The following is a 16,842-nucleotide window of genomic DNA, read 5'->3' on the forward strand; positions in this document are numbered from 1 at the left end:
GTGGGGCGGGTCGGCGGCTGGGCGGCCCGGATCGCCGGGACCTGGGTCCCCCAGGCACCGGCGTTCGGGGTCGCCAGCCGCCGTGGGGGGGGGCGGGGCGGCGGCTGGGCGGCCCGGATCGCGGGGACCTGGGTCCCCCAGACCCCGGCGTTCGGGGTCCGCCAGCCGCCGAGGGGGCGGGGCGTGGCCGCGGATGGGCGGCCCGAATCGCGGGGCGCTGTGTCCCCCAGGTCCCGGCGTTTGGGGTCCGCCCGCTGCCGTAGGGGCGAGGCGGTGCGGCGACTGTGGGTCCTGGGGGGTCCGCCAGCCGCAGTGGGGGCGGGGCCGGGCGACGGCTGTGCCTCTCGCATCGCGGGGGCCTGGGTCCCCCAGGCTCCAGCGTTCGGGTCCACCAGCCGCCGTGGGAGCGGGGCGGGTCGGCGGCTGGGCGGCCCGGATCGCGGGGCCCTGGGTCCCTCAGGCCCCTGCGTTCGGGGTCCGCCAGCCGCTGTGGGGGCGGGGCGCGGCGAAGGCCGTGCCTTCCGCATCTCGGGGGCCTGGTTCCCGCAGGCTCAGGCTTTCGGGGTCCGCCAGCCGCCGTGGGGGCGGTGCGGGGCGGCGGCAGGGCGGCCCGTTTCGCGGGGGCCTGGGTCCCCCAGGCCCCGGCGTTCGGGGTCCGCCTGCCGCCGTGGGGGCGGGGCGCGGCGGCGGGTGCGCCGCCCGCATCGCGGGGGCCTGGGTCCTCCAGGCACCGGAGTGCAGGGTCGCCAGCCGCCGTGGGGGTGGGGCGGGTCGGCGGCTGGGCGGCCCGGATCGCGGGGACCTGGGTCCCCCAGGCACCGGCGTTCAGGGTCGCCAGCCGCCGTGGGGGCGGGGCGGGGCGGCGGGTGGGCTGCCCGGATCGCGGGGGCCCTGGGTCCCCCAGGCCCCGGCGATCGGGGTCCGCCAGCCCCCGTGGGGGCGGGGCGGGGCGGTGACTGGGCGACCCGGATCGCGGGGGCCTGGGTCCCACAGTCCCCGGCGTTCGGGGTCGCCAGCCGCCGTGGGGGCGGGGTGGGGCGGCGGCCAGGCGGCCCGGATCGCGGGGCCCTGGGGCCCCCGGGCCCCGGCGTTCGGGGTCCGCCAGCCGCCGTGGGGGCGGGGCGGGGCGCCGGCTCGCGGGCCCCGGTTCGCTGGGCCGTGGGTCCCCCAGGCCCCGGCGTTCGGGGTCCTCTAGCCGCCGTGGGGGCGGGGCTGGGCGGCGGCTGGGCCTCCCGGATCACGGGGCCCTGGGTCCCCCAGGCACCGGCGTTCGGGGTCGCCATCCATCGTGGGGATGGGGGGGCGGCGGCTGGGCGGCCCGGATCGCGGGGACCTGAGTCCCCCAGGCCCCGGCGTTCGGGTCCGCCTGCCGCCGTGGGGGCGGGGTGGGGCGGCGGGTGGGCCGCCCGGATCGCGGTGGCCTGGGTCCCCAGGCCCCGGCGTTCGGGGTCCGCCAGCCGCCGTGGGGGCGGTGCGGGGCGACGGCTGGGCGGCCCGGATCGCGGGGTCTGGCTCCCCCAGGCCCCGGCGTTCGGGTCCGCCAGCCGCCGTGGGGGCGGGGCGGGGCGGCGGCTGTGGGTCCTGGGGGGTACGCCAGCCGCCGTGGGGGTTGGGCGGGGCGGCGGCAGGGCGGCCCGGATCGCGGGGGCTTGGGTCCCCCAGGTCCCGGCTTTCGGGGTCCGCCAGCCCCCCTGGGGCGGGGCGGGGCGGCGGCTGGTGACCCACAGTTACGTGGACACTGCCTGTGTTATTAGGAGTAATAATATGGTTATTACACATCAATGATCCATTTTAATAATTATCAATAGTACTAATAATAGGATACCATTGTTAATTTTGGAGAATTATTTTAAATACCTTATTATACACGCTTAGTATTAATTATTAATATTAATGTCATTGGTCAATATTATTAGTCTCTAATACTAATCATTATTTTCTTACCAGCATCACTTTGTATTGATTTAAGTAACATTCATGGCGGATATCATTATTTGATTATTAATGGTGATATTAATATTAATTACCATTCCAAATCGTTAACATTTTACTCCACTATCAATTTTTACGAAGTTTATTGTGATCATTAATATCGATTATTAGTATTAATATTTATTATATTTATTAATATCGATAATTAATAGACTTGTTCCTGATATCCACCGGGGAGAGGATGATATTACTTTAAACATCACAAAAGGTGTACACGCACCCAGTGACATTGTTTCAAATTTCTGCCCGAGAGGGGAGGATTAGACAGGCAATATGGCTGGGAGTAGATACACACCTGGGATAATGTAATTAATATTCAGGGGAAGAGTACGATATGACTCCCAATACAGGCGGGGCGTGGCGGCTGCTGGGGGCCCGGATCGCGGGGTTTGGGTCCCCCACCACCCGGCGATCGGGCGCCGCCAGCCGCCGGGGGGCGTGGCGTGGCGGCTTCTGGGGGCCCGGATCGAGGGAGGTGGGTCACCCCCCGGTGATCGGGGGCCCTCAGCCACCGGGGGGCGTGTTGTGGCGCCTGCTTGGGCCCGGATCCTGGGGGTGACCTCAGCCCAGCAGCTCTCTCCTGCAGCCCATGCAGGTGAAACCTTTCTCTCTAGTGTGCGAAGGTGATGAACTGTGATGATGATATCCCTTTACTTTGCCAGGCTCTGTGGTTTAGAAGCCAGTCACCGGTTTTCTTCGTACCCAAGGTCAGGAAGACTATGTAAGGGCATAGGTCATTGGGGGAGTCAGTCACTTTAGGGTGTGGCTGCCACCACTGAACTTGGTGAAACTTTAAGGCTTGGTAGGAGCTGGCCAGTTACAGGGGTGAGGGTGTGTCAGGCAGGGGTTAGGGCATGGAGGAGGATGCAGAGGCCTGCACCCTGGAATGTCCTTTCACTCCTTGAGGTTTTGTTCTCCTGATCCCTGAGTACATCCCAGAACACGGTGGGGCCCTAGCAGGGGAGAGGTAGGGAAGCATGTGTTGTTCATCTGGGGACCTTGTTAGGCAAATCAAATTAGCGGCGAGGCTTTCAGTGGTGGGTGTGAGCGTGGGAGTGATGAGTGTGCAGGTGTGTGTGGAAAGAGCAATGGGGATGGGGTCAGCCCCAGCCACCATGAAGACCTTAACTGTTCATCCACCCATCCCAGCAGCCTCCCTGAGTGAGTGCCTTCAGGGTGCAGGTCCTGTTTTACACATGGAAGTGAATCAGAGTGGGACACTGCCTTGCCTTAGAGAGGTCACACTACTACTTCTCCTCCTCCTCCTCCTCCTCCACCTCCTCCTCCTCCTCCTCCTCCTCCCTCTTCTTCTTCTGGTTTTTTTTTTTAATTTGTGACAGAGTCTCGCTCTGTTGCCCAGGCTGGAGTTCAGTGGTGTGACCTTGGCTCACTGCAACCTCTGCCTCCCACGTTCAAGCAATTTTCCTGCCTCAGCCTCCTGGGTAGGGTAGCTGGGATGATAGGCATATATTGCCATGCCTGGCTAATTGTTGTATTTTAGTTTCACCATATTGTCCTGGCTGGACCCAGTCTCCTGGGCTCAAGTGATCTACCCACCTCAGCCTCCCAAAGTGCTGTGACTACAGGCGTAAGCCACCACACCGGGCGAGAGGTCACACTTCATGCCAAGTGGGTGGCAGCCACTCAGACAGCACCCCAGCTAGCGCTGGGAGTGAGGGGTGCTCAGCGTCCTAGGAAGGCAGAGGGCTGCATGAGAGGTTCGGGGAGGAAGGACTGGAGGAGGATTTGAGATTTTCACCTCTGCAGTTGGGTGGATGGAGGAGCTGTTTACAGAGAATCACAAGAATATGGATGAGCAAGTTAGGGCACTAATAAAGCACTCTGTTTTGGCCCACGGAAAATTTGAGATGCTTCCCTGTGTCCAACTGGGGCTTTGGGAAAGGTGAGGGCTGGGCATCTGACTGGGATGGATGTCTCTGGCAGGCAGCAGAGCATGTGGATAGTTTGTGAAGCCCGGAAGGGCATGAGATTTCCTGTTGCAGTGCCCACTGCAAATGGAAGGGCATTTGGCCTGAGCCCAGACATATACAAGTTGGGAAGAGAAGGGGGTGGGTCCCCGGGACCCACAGAGGAGCAGCTATGGAGGTACAGGAAAACCAAGGGTGTGGAGTCACAGGATGCAGGAAGCTCAAAGAAGATGAGGAAAGAGGTTTTAAAGAGGATCAGGGCTGGGGACAGTGGTTCATGCCTGTAATCCCAACACTTTGAGAGGCTGAGACAAGAGGATAGCTTGAGGCCAGGAGTTTGAGATCAGCCTGGGCGATATAGTTAGAACTCATTTCTATAAATAAATGAATACGATTGGTACTTGGCATTTCAGGCGAGGAACAGCAAACACATGAAAGCTCTGAGGCAGGAAAGGGAAGTGATTAGTTCTCACTCCTGGTTCCTTTATCAGACCTTTATCAGACCTTAAAGGCGCGGGCCGGGAGCTGTCGCGCAGCGGCCTCACCAACCTCTGCCCAGGCCGGCAGGTCCCGGGGGGCGAGGGGTTGTCACCGCGTGTCCCACCGCCGCACTTCCTGCTCTGGCCTTCGGCTGGGCTCTGATTGGTGGAAGCAGGGCCCTTCTGCCTGGCGCTTCTTGATTTCTTCCGTTAGTAGTGGGAAGGAAAAAAAAAAAATCTGGAAAGCCAGATTGAACTTTGTAGCTCTCAGCGCCTGGAGAGTGGAAGAAACTCTCCCAAGAATTTGGCGGGCTGAACATGCGTTTCATGCAGGAGCATCCACACCCACGGAATGAGGCCAAGGCAGTTACAGGTCAGATTTATGAGGGGGGAGACACGGTGAGGTCCATAGGTGGGGAGACTCCGACCTCAGCTTGATGGAGAGACCTGATGCTGCCCCTCAGACGCGTATTTCTCAGCCACCAGAGAAAGTGGAATCACTCCTTAGTGAATGCTTTCATCAAACTTTTGAAAAACTTGTAATGTCCCAGGAAGCATAATCGAACTGGACAGTTTTCCCCTTTTAAGAGTGTTAAGCGTCCCGGAGACAAACAGCAGAAGGCTCAAGGAGTCCAAATACTCAACCTGAAGTTCTTTCTGAACAAGAGATGGTGTATAAGTAACAGGCATACGAGACAAAACTGAACTAATCACCGCAGCTGTGGCTCCTAGCCCTGTAGCGTGTCATGCAGGCCCTTTTGTCTTCTCTGTCCTCCGCTGTCCCAGACCCCAAGGCTTCAGCCCACCTCCAGTCATCAGCTCCTGCCGACCCATTGCTATGAACTCTGTTTTGGTGGCTCCCTTCTCTCTGAAGTTTTGCTTGTTCTCCTGAAGTCCTGGTCTTTAAGAGCTTATGATCTGCAGGGACAGATTGGCTTTGGGCAGTACATAGTTAACTGTAGCACAGCTTGAAAAATGCTCTGATAGAGGTGGGCAGGCAGTTTGTACATGCGGGTAAGTGCGAGGTCCTTTTTCAATACCATGAATTCAAGTATTCATGCTATTTAAAATCTGCAATTCTTTGACTCTCCAGAGGGTTTTTAGATTAATTTTTTTTCTATTACTTCCTAGTGTTTGTTGCATAGTTCAGAGTACTTGATTAAAACTTACCAGGTCGGCTGGGTGCGGTGGCTCACGCCTGTAATCCGAGGACTTTGGGAGGTCTAGGCAGGCGGATCACTTGAGGTCAGGAGTTCGAGACCAACCTGGCCAATATAGTGAAACCCTGTCTCTACTAAAATAGAAAAATTAGTTGGGCGTGGTGGTGGGCGCCTGTAATCGCAGCTACTCAGGAGACTGAGGCAGGAGAATAGCTTGAACCCAGGAGGTGGAGGTTGCAGTGAGTGAAATGGCTCCACTGCACTCCAGCCTGGGCCATAGAGTGAGACTTCCTCTCAAAACAAAAACAGAAACAATGTACTGGGTCTACCTCCGGCTCTGGAATTTTCCTGGAAGGTCTTCTCTTCTGGGCTTCATTTTTCTCACTTTTGAGGATCGTAAATGACATAATTTCCAAGAATTGTTGCCCTACACCTTTAATTCTTTCAAGCAAATATAGCAGAGAAAAATTCTCTTCCCCACAATGGTGTAAGGAAGTCTCTCACAGAAGGGGACACTTGGGTATGGAGAAGACACAGGGTATGTATATATATATATATATGTATTTTTTATTTTTTTTTTGGAGTCGGAGTTTTGCTCTGTTGCCCAGGATGGAGCGCAGTGGCAGGATCTCCGCTCACTGCAAGCTCCGCCTCCTGGGTTCACTCCATTCTCCTACCTCAGCCTTCCAAGCAGCTGGGACTATAGGCGCCTGCCACCACGCCTGGCTAATTTTTTGTATTTTTAGTAGAAGCAGGTTTTCACTGTGCTAGCCGGGATGGTCTCCATCTCCTGACTTCGTGATCTGCCCGCCTCGGCCTTCCAGAGTGCTGGGGATTACAGGTGTGAGCCACTGTGCCTGGCCGACAGAGGATATATTTTTGAGCTCTACCTTTCAGAGTTCTTTTCTCTAGCCCTGGCCTGGGTCCCAAACAGGGAACTTAATTCACTCTATCACTGAAGTATACTCTTGCTTTGATGCCATTGGTATGTTGTCCTAGAGATTTGCTGTGGCTGCCAGGAGTGTTTCATAGTTAAGAACTGATGCAACCTCTCTTTTGTCAGTTGATGAGTCTATAAACCATCTTGTTTCCTTTAGTATCATCTCCCTGGAACTGGAAGGTCAGACAGGAAGTTTTCTTAGATTCTAAGTCTCAGTCTTTGGTATCTACCTTTGTCTGTCTCCCATGTCACCTGCTGTTTTTTTTTTCCCACCTGTTTTTCATTTTAATGTTTTTATTGGATAGGTGTCTATTATTGCAGGCTACCTCAACACATTTTTGCATGTAGACAGGATATAAGTATGAATAATATGTAAAAGATAACTTGCTCTAGTTCTTTTGAGCAGAGGATTTGGTTTCGATATGTGGCCCTAATAAAGCTTTTGTGAAGTCCAAGTACTTTGTGAACTTCAGTTCCCTCACCTGTAAAATGGAGTTAGTTGTTAGTAATATCTGTTCTGCCTAACTCAGGAGATTGTTTTGAGGATGAAATGAAATCATGAATGTAATGGAATTTTGTAAATTTTAAATGAAATATTGTATTACCTAAGATTTTTTTTTTTAAACGCTGTATTAAGAATGGAATGAATCTGGGTTTTCCTTTGAAATCCCAAATGTTTAATGTACAGAGAAGTTTTAATGTGTCTGTTGGGGAGCTTCATTAGGATTGTTTTCTATCTTTAATTGGCCAGTATTGTTTTATATTTTAGCATTTTTGGGGACCATCAACATTTGTGTTTCAGTTATCATTAATATTTTACAAAGTTATTGAATGTGCATGATTTAGTCTTTAACAATCTCTTCAATTATTTACATTCCCATGTAAAAAATGAAGTAATGAAGGTCCATGTAAATAACATTCCCATGCTTAGTGAAGCATAATTTCTTGACATTGCAGTTTCTAAGTGCCCTGTCTTGAGATTGGGAAAGCTAAAGGACAGTTAAAGGGCAGTCAGAGGTCAAGGTCAGCAAAGCATCACCTTTGACATTTGAAATCCAGCAGCAGGTATCACAGTGAACCCCATTCCAGCATCCAGGAAGTTTCTCTGCCCTGCCTCTCCTCCAGCCACCTCAGAATCTGTGTCTGCAGTGTTGGTCCTGCTTTCCTGTCTCTCCTCTGCCTTTTCTTTCTCTTCACCAACTTCTACCGAGTGCCTCTGATGTCCCAGACAGTGGCAGTGGGAGTACAAAGGCTAATAAACCCGGCCCTGGTCCTCAGAGAATTTATATTTTCTGTGCAGATATTAAGTTATACTGTCATATATGGTGTTGACAAACATTGATACAGATTTCCTGTGAAGTGCAGAAGCACCGTCGTAGAAGCAGAGAAGCAGAGATGCAGAGGCAGCACTGGTGACTCACACATGGAGAGCTGGAGTTCTTGGTCTAGTGGGATAAACTGACCTGGACATCATTTCAGTGCAGCGGAGTGAGTGCTGGGATGGGCTCCCTCGGGGCATCTGGGGCTGGGTTTGTCTGGTGTTTAGTCTCCTGCCTGGTCCTTAGAGTTTATCAGTAAGATGAGCATTGGGAGGTTTCTAAGTGAAAGGAAAGGCAATCACTTACCTGAAACCTGAAATTTGTAGGTGTTCTGGGCCATTTGTAATTCACTGAATCTGTTTTGTCAGAGCAAGTCTATCATCTCTTTTGGATGGAGTGTGGCCAGCCCTGCCTTGCGATGTAAGGAAATCGGGAAACGCTTGTCAGGTGACAACACCGTGCCAGACACTCTTCTAGGGGTTTCCACGTGAATCACTGTATTCATTTCTGTTGCTGCTTTACCACATTTCCACATATTTCGTGGCTTAAAACAATTGAAATTGTATCATCTCACAGTTCTGTAGGGCAGAAGTCTGACGTGGGTGTCACTGGGCAAAAATCACCATGTGGTCTGGGCTGCATTCCTCATTGGAGAATTGTTTCCAAGCGCTTTTGGCCAAATCTAGTTCCTTGTGGTTGCAGGACTGAGGTGTCTGTTCCCTTGCTGGCCATCTGTTGGGGACTGCCCTCAGCTCCTGAGGCCTCTATCTGGTCTTTGCACGTGGTCCCATCAGCTCAGGACTAGCTGGGCCAGGGACCTGGTCAGGCTCTCCAGTTCCCCTGTGTGCATTTCTCTTCTTCCACTCGGAGAAAGTTCTATGCCCTATTTTAAAATATTTTTTTGAGATGGAGTCTCGCACTGCTGGCCAGGCTGGAGTGCAGTGGCGTGATCTCAGCTCGCTGCAACCTCTACCTCCCGGGTTCAAGTGATTCTCCTGCTTCAGCCTCCTGAGTAGCTGAGACTACAGGTGCCCTGCCACGATGCCCCACTAATTTTTGTATTTTTAGTAGAGATGGGGTTTCACCATTTTAACCAGGGTAGTCTCCATCTCTTGATCTCGTGATCCGCCTGCCTTAGCCTCTCAAAGTGCAGAGATTACAGGCGTGAGCCACCTCGCCTGGACAGTTCTATGCTTTTAGAGGCTCATGGGATTAGATTGGACCTCCCTGGATAGCCCAGGATACTTCTCCTAAGTCCTGTGGCAAAGCCCTTTTGCTGCGTGACATAGTCACAGGTCTCGGGGGTTGGAATCTCCCACCACAGTTACCGATCCACTTACTACAGCAGCCTGGGAGGTGCTTTTCATTGCCCCTGGTTAACAGATACCTTTTTTGTTTTTTTTTTTTTTTGCAAATTGGCAGGAACATGAAGAGCCTTCTTTTTTTTTTTTTTTTTTTTTTTTGAGATGAAGTCTCATTCTGTTGCCCGGGCTGGAGTGCAGTGGTGCGATCTTGGCTCACCACAACTTCCACTTCCCGGGTTCAAGCAGTTCTCCTGCCTCAGCCTCCTGAGTAGCTGGGACTACAGGCACGTGCCACCACGCCCAGCTAATTTTTGTATTTTTAGTACAGACGGGGTTTCAGTATGTTGACCAGACTGGTCACAAACTCCTGACCTCGTGATCCACCCACCTTGGCCTCCCAAAGTGATAGGATTACAGGCATGAGCCACCGCACCCAGCCATGAAGATCCTTCTTAAATGAAAAAACCGTTCCTCGGACTTGATGTGAGGCTGTTGGTGAGATTGATAGCAGTGGAGACAGGTCCGTCAGAAATGGAGCTAAACTTTGTGTTTTGGAGTATTTTGATGGCCTGCCCTGATTATGTAAGTTTTGCTAAGAAGTCATTAGAGTAATTCCTCTACTGGAAGAAACACCCATATGGGGAATTTGGGACCTTGCCTTTTCAAGTTTTACACAAAGGACTCTCCATGGGTGAAAAGGACATGATTCCAGGTCCATTTCTAGAATGGAAACAGCTGCATCAACCCAACAGCGATTCACATTCCTGAGTTTGAGAGAATCCGATTGTTTCAAGGCTGAAGCCAAAAGCCCAATAAACAATGTTTGTACCTTTTTTCATAGTTAGGAATTAGGTGCATCCTGTGGTCAAGAAAATAACTGATGGTGGTCACCAAGTAGTTTAAAACCAAGCAGGACCTCATTTTATCACGTGGGTGTTTTTGATTTTTTAAATGAAGTTTTTATTTTCCTGTGCAATAAATGACAAGCTCTGACTTGAAATACATTTCCTTTAATAAACCAGAATCTAGGGCCGGACGCGGTCGCTCACACCTGTAATCCGAGACTTTGGGAGGCCGAGAAGGGCAGATCATGAGATCGGGATATTGAGACCAACCTGGCTATAGTGAAACCCTGCCTCTACTAAAAATACAAAAAATCATCCGGGCATGGTGGCAGGCGCCTGTAGTCCCAGCTACTCGGGAGGCTGAGGCAGGAGAATGGCGTGAACCCGGGAGGCAGAGCTTGCAGTGAGCCGAGATCACGCAGTGCACTCCAGCCTGGACGACAAAGCGAGACTCTGTCTCAAAAAAAAAAAAAAAAGAAAAGAAAAAATAAAGAAATCAGAATCTATAATCCTAAGGTTCTTAACCCAGCTCTCAGAAATTTATGACGTCCCCAAAATCCTGTGCAACAATTTTGTGTATATGCATCCATGTGTTTATGGGGAGACGATTTATAGCTCTCCATACATTTTCAAAGTGGTTGGATTCCAAAAAATTTTAGAATACGCCACTTGGGCCTGGTGTGGTGGCTCACACCTGTAATCCCAGCACTTAGGGAGGCTGAGGCAGTAGGATCCACTGAGGTCAGGAGTTTAAGACCAGCAACATAGCGAGACCTCCAAGTGTACCAAAAAAAAAAAAAAAAATGCTGGATGTGGCGGTGCACACCTGTGGTTCTAGCTGCTCGGGAGGTTGATCAGCTGATCCCAATAATTTGAGGATGTAGTAAGTTAGAATTGCACCATGGCACTCCAGCCTGGGCAACAGAGGAAGACCTTCTCTCAAACAAAAACAAAAAACCATATCACTTAGTATACTATTGTTGTTGGTCAAGTATCAGATTTTGATTAAAAATTAAATACCCTTTTTTTTTTTTTTTTTTTTTTAGAGACGGAGTCTCGCTCTATCACCCAGGCTGGAGTGTGGTGGCATGGTCTCAGCTCACTGCAAGCTCTGCCTCCTGGGTTCACACCATTCTCCTGCCTCAGCCTCCTAAGTAGCTGGGACTACAGGTGCCCGCCACCACGCCTAGCTAATATTTTGTGTTTTTAGTAGAGATGGGGTTTCATCGTGTTAGCCAGGATGGTCTTGATCTCCTGACCTCGTGATCTGCCCACCTTGGCTTCCCAAAGTGCTGGGATTACAGGTAAATACTCATTTTTAGCAAAGTGGTACAGGCATACAGCTCTAAGAGTCAGAAATTAACAAGTCTTAGGACAAAACCCAGCAATCCCCTACCTTACCCTTCTCTACTCTGATCCCTGCTCCTTGGAGGTGACTGTGTTTATGTTTTAGCTTGTTCTTCTAGATTGTATGAAAGACAGGGAGATGTCCTACTGTGGAAGACAAGGATTCAGGTTGCTTACCCTTCCCGCTCCTCCTGTTGCCCACGTTTTTCTCCCCCATCCTCTCAGTATAATTATTGTGATAGTGAGGCCAGGCATGGTGGCTCGTGACTTATCTCAGATTTTTGGGAGGCTGAGGCGGGCAGATCACTTGAAGCCAGGAGTTGAAGGCCAGCCTGGCCAACACAGTGAAACCCTGTCTCTACTAAAAAATGCCAAAATTAGTCAGTTGTAGTGTCGCACACCTGTACTCCCAGCTACTCAGGAGGGTGAGGCACAGGAATTGCTTGAACCTGGGAGGTGGAGGTTGCAGTGAGCTGAGATCGCACCATGAGCTGAGACCGCACCACTGCACTCCAAACTGGGCAACAGAGGTAGACTCTGTCTCAAAAAAAAATGATCATGATAGTGGGATACATAGTACAATAGTGTATCTATTTAGTATTCTTCCTTTTTTTTGGCCCGGAGCTTCTAAAACCATTGTAGCTTCCTGAGCGATAGGAACATCATTGGTTGTAATATTTGGTCTTAGGTTTCAATACCTGACCCAAGAGCTTCCAAGACTTTTGGAATCTCTGGGGTGATAGGAGTGTCTTTTGTATGATAATGAGATGACAGGTGGCTTTGGGCTCCTGGACAGGTGCAGGATCAGGGCTGGTTGCCAGAAAGATGAGTCATGATTAAAGAGTTGGATGTATCAGCCTCACCCCTACCTCTGGGAGGGGAGACGAGACAGGCCGGAGATTGAGCTAGTCACGGGTGGCCAATGACTTAATCATGTCTGTTATGAAAACTCCATAAATCCCTCTAAATATTGGGTTTGGAGAGCTTCTGGTTTGGTGAACTCATTTGGTGCTGGGGAGAGTGGCACTTCCAGGGATGGCATGGGAGCCCCGACCTCTCTGCCCCATGGTGTGCTCTGTGCGTCTCTTGCATTTGCCTGTTCCTGTGTTCTCTTCTTTGTAATAAACCGGTAAGAGTAAGTAAGTGCCAAGCACTTTGCGTCTGTCACCTCAGGTGTTGTGGGCAGTTGACCGGTTGAAGAATGCATTGCTATTATGTGAGGAACATTGGCCTTTGAAAAAGCAGAACTAGATCCACGTTCTTGCCTGGTAAGTGTAACTATCATCTAGTTTGTAAAGGGGAATGCAGTACACTGAAAACTTCTTATGACAGTGGGGAAAGGATTGGGGTGTCTGCATTGGTTTGTGTCATATAGGTCATATGAAAGAGCATTGAGGCAGGAGGGAGACTTTTCATCTCTCTAACTTTACTTTCACAGGACAATTCCATCATGATTTGAAGATTTTTGAGTCAAAACTACATTGTTCTGCTATGTGTTTTGGGAAAAATTTATACATACAATTTGCTTAAATATTTCAGAGAATACAAGAATATATGTGTGGGGTAAAAATCTGAAATTTGCATTCCCCCTTCTCTAGAAGTAACCATTGTGAATAGTTAAGTCTGTATTCCAGCTATTTTGTATATTATAAATACACTGTGAATATATGAGTGTATATATACATATACATTTTATTTTTAGCGATGGAAGAGTGCTGTGTTACCCATGCTAGTCTCAAACTCCTGGGCTCAAGTGACCCTCTCGCCTCACCCTCCCAAAGTTTTGGAATTACAGGTGTGAGCCACTGCGCCTGGCCTGCATGAGTATATTTAGTAATTGCTAAGTTTCTCTGTTCAATACGTGTCTGTTGAACTCCCCCATGTGCCAAGCATTGTTCTAAAGACCTTTTACGCACTAATTCACTTAATTTTTAGAGCAGCTCTATTATTGTGGCCCTTTTACAGTGAGGAAACTGAACCACAGAGAGGCTGGGGACGTTGTCTAACATCACACAGCCAGTGCTGTTGGAACTGAGGTTTGAACCCAGACAGCTGGCTTCAGATCTCTTAGCTGTTATCATAGATGACACACCCAAACCTTAGGGCCACCTCCCAAGCCTTGCCTGAGCTCTGCCTGAGCTCTGTGAGAGCCATGTATGTGAGGTTTCTTTCCTTTTTAAGGACACAAGTCTTGGAATTGTCCCAGACCCTGGTGGGACCTCTTGAGGACCAAAAACAGGGATTCTTCAAGCCTGCCCCAAGGCCAGATCTCTGATTTAGCTACTTGGAAGGTAGACGTGGAAGACAGTAATTTTGCCAGAACAAAAGTCAGGATTGCTGGGCTGACTCGGCCAGATGCGGTGGCTCATGCCTGTAATCCCAGCACTTTGGGAGGCCAAGGCAGGTGGATCACCTGAGGTCGGGAGTTCGAGAGCAGCCTGGCCAACAAGTTGAAACTCTGTCTCTACTAAAAATATAAAAATTAGCTGGGCGTGGTGGTGGGTGCCTGTAATCTCAGGTACTTGGGAGGCTGAGGCAGGAGAATTGTTTGAACCCGGAGGCAGAGGTGGCAGTGAGCTAAGATTGCACCACTGAACTCCCACTTAGGTGACAGAGTGAGACTCCGTCTCAAAAAAAAAAAAAAAAAAAGAAAGAAGGGGAATAGCTGTGCTGACTCATCCTAGGGAAGAGGCCCTATAGCAGCCGTAGGACCTTGGGCACTTGGGTGGAAAAGAAGTAAGGAAAAGATTCACCCATGGCAGTGACCTGGACTGCAGAAACCACACTAAACAGTCCACGTCCTGGAGCCTGGCCACCCCATTTGCTTCTCTTTTCCTTGGGTAGAGGGTGTGGGGAGCTTTCTACCCTGAAGGCTGAGCAGCACAGCTTCTAACCAGGGTAGGCATTTGTCTGTCCCTGAGAATACAGGCAGCATTCTCATAATCAGCCCAAATACTCCTGAACAGCTTTTTGTAGGGTGGGGTGAGGCGGGGCAGAGGGTCATTTTGACTCATAGGTCCCTTTTCCACTTTCACTGCTGATAACCGTGTTACAGATTAAAGTTTTGTTTTTGATACTGAAGAGGGCTTAAGAGAGTGAGCTATTATAGCACATCTAAGTCTGCAAAAATAGAACCATGGGGTAGTGTAGGAAAATCTCTTCTAAATTATGGATCTTATATGGTGAATATTAGAAGCCATGTGTACCTAAGTTGAACAATCAAAACGTGTCTTGTATTTGGGTGACCCTGGTAAGTCTGGATCCCACTGCACCTTGTGTGAACACAGGATGCTGAGGTGTAGGGATCAACAGGCTTTTTCTGGATGTCTTCGCTTCTCCTTTAGGATAAAGTGGGGCGGCAGTAGGAGCGCACAGCTGTTGGGCCTCTAATATTTGTCAGCTGTTTTACATGTGGGATTTCATTTAATGCAATCTTGGAGGTAAAATTATTTTATTGAAGATGAAGATAGAGGCTTAGAGAAGTTAAGAAAATTGTTCAAGGTCACGTCATTTGTTGTTGTTGTTGTTGCTGTTTTTTTTTTTTTTTTTTTTTTTTTGAGACATAGTTTTGCTCTTCTTGCCCAGGCTGCAATGCAATGGCGCGATCTCGGCTCACCACAACCTCCGCTTCTCAGGTTCAAGTGATTCTCCTGCCTCAGTCTCCCGAGTAGCTGGGATGACAGGCATGCGCCACCACGCCAGGCTGATTTTGTATTTTTAGTAGGGACGGGGTTTTTCCATGTTGGTTATGCTGGTCTTGAACTCCCAACCTTGGGTGATCCGCCCAACTCGGCCTCCCCAAGTGCTGGGATTAGTGGTGTGAGCCACCACGCCTGGCCAAGGCCATGTGATTTCTTAAGTGGAAAGAAAAAGTACTTGATGAACTCAGAAGTTTGACTTCAAGGCCCTTGATCTTTCCATAACACTTGTTCCTTCCCAGGTTTTTCGGAGTGACTGAAGAATTCAAGGAGGCTGTGTTTTGTGGAAAGAAGACCTGAGGGGTGTATGGTCTTTCCAGGCTTGGAATCTGCCATGCTGGGCTTCTGAATTGTATAGCTTGGCCATATAGAGAGAAGCCCGTCATTTAAGATTTATTCTTTGGGAGAAATAAAGGAAGGCCGCCCACATGAGACAGGCAGAGGCGACTTTCTCAGAGCTGCTGTGGCAAGGGAGTCGGCACCGTCACTTGCGTGTGGCAGAGACTGACATGTAAGTGAGTGGCGGATGAGGAGTGGGGAAGCTTCAGGATGGAAAAGAACGGCTCCCAGTGGAGGCTGTTGTGGGGGCTGGAGGCGGCTGTGCAGAAGTGGGGTGTCCTATGTGATTGGTTAGGGGTGCATTTGGCTTTCTCTGAATGATCCTAACTGAAAATAGGGGCCAAAATTAGGGTGGCTGTCAGTTTTGAGTCAAGTCCTGGCCACGTGGGACAGAGTTGTGGTTTAGTTTCTGGGTTGTGGAGAGAGAGCAGTCTGGCTTCCTGTCTGATGTACTAGCCTGGCTGGCCTCCTGGCTGTTTCCTGTAGATAGGGGTTTGGTTTCCTGGGTGGGCAGCTACAGGTTGTGGTCTGAGTTCTGTCTTTATACATATGATCAGGCATGGTCTGTGTGTATATTCAGTCCCTCATTTTTCTTGTCAGTAAAAATATCAAATGACAAATTGGACACATTGGGAACTTTTTAGATGTCTGTGTCCCCTGGAGGAAGCTTTCACGTTCACATTTAATCACAATGAATATAAACAATTGGGCCATTTATCTTGAAGATTTAAAATAGGAAATCTTCAACAATACTACCTCAGCGCCATTGCCTCTCTGTCCATCGTTAGGGAATGTGTTTTAGCTCCCACTGCCCTGGTGTGAGGAAACAAGAGAAAGGTGGCTGTCTGCAAGCCAGGAAGAGGTCCCTGTCCCAGAACTGAGTTGGCCGACACCTTGATCTTGGACTTCCAGTCTCCAGAGCTGTGAGAAATAAGCTAACGTTTAAACCACACAGCCTATGGTGTTTATTATGGCATTTGCCTATGGTATTATGGCCATCTGATTTGACTGATACAGAGATGGTTCCAGAATACTGTAGCCTGTGTTTAAGTTGGTGATGCTATGAAAATAAATGTGGTAGTTCATTCCTTTATATGAAGATAGCGCTGTGAACCCAGGGCCTTTGCTCACGTCTTAGTTGACTTGTCTTCTTACAATAGCTTCCTAATTTCTCTTTTCCCCTTCTTATTTATATTATATATCTGGATTAAATCTTATGGTATGATTTTATACTTTATAACTATACAAACTTTTAGTGATTTTATTTCATTTTATTTGATTTTTGAGACATGCCCTTGCTCTGTTGCTCAGGCTGGAATGCAGGTGTGCCATCACAGCTCACTGTAACCCTAAATTCCTGGGCTCAAGTGATCCTCCCACCTCGGCCTCCTGAGTAGCTGGGACTCCAGGTGTGCTATCCTGCCTAGCTAATTTTTAAAATTTTGTAAGAACAGAGTCTTGCTGTGTTGTCCAGGGTGGTTTCAAACTCCT

At 50.0% G+C, this 16,842-nt stretch overlaps 1 long non-coding RNA gene across 5 annotated transcripts; it reads left to right on the top strand.

Moving 5' to 3' along the window:
• The first annotated feature begins 6,340 nt into the window (after positions 1-6,340).
• LOC115899267 lies at positions 6,341-16,494 on the top strand. 5 transcript variants are annotated; one of them, XR_004058988.1, is made up of 5 exons: positions 6,341-8,265; positions 9,964-10,051; positions 12,488-12,582; positions 15,255-15,523; positions 16,140-16,494. It is a non-coding gene; the product is annotated as an uncharacterized LOC115899267 (long non-coding RNA). The 5 variants fall into 5 exon arrangements; XR_004058987.1 differs by having other exon boundaries at positions 6,341-7,987; positions 8,187-8,265; positions 15,255-16,494; XR_004058984.1 differs by having other exon boundaries at positions 15,255-16,494.
• The last annotated feature ends 348 nt before the right edge of the window (positions 16,495-16,842 follow it).

This window comes from Rhinopithecus roxellana, chromosome 8, assembly GCF_007565055.1.
Source record: "Rhinopithecus roxellana isolate Shanxi Qingling chromosome 8, ASM756505v1, whole genome shotgun sequence".
In the NCBI taxonomy this organism is placed as follows: Eukaryota; Metazoa; Chordata; class Mammalia; order Primates; family Cercopithecidae; genus Rhinopithecus; species Rhinopithecus roxellana.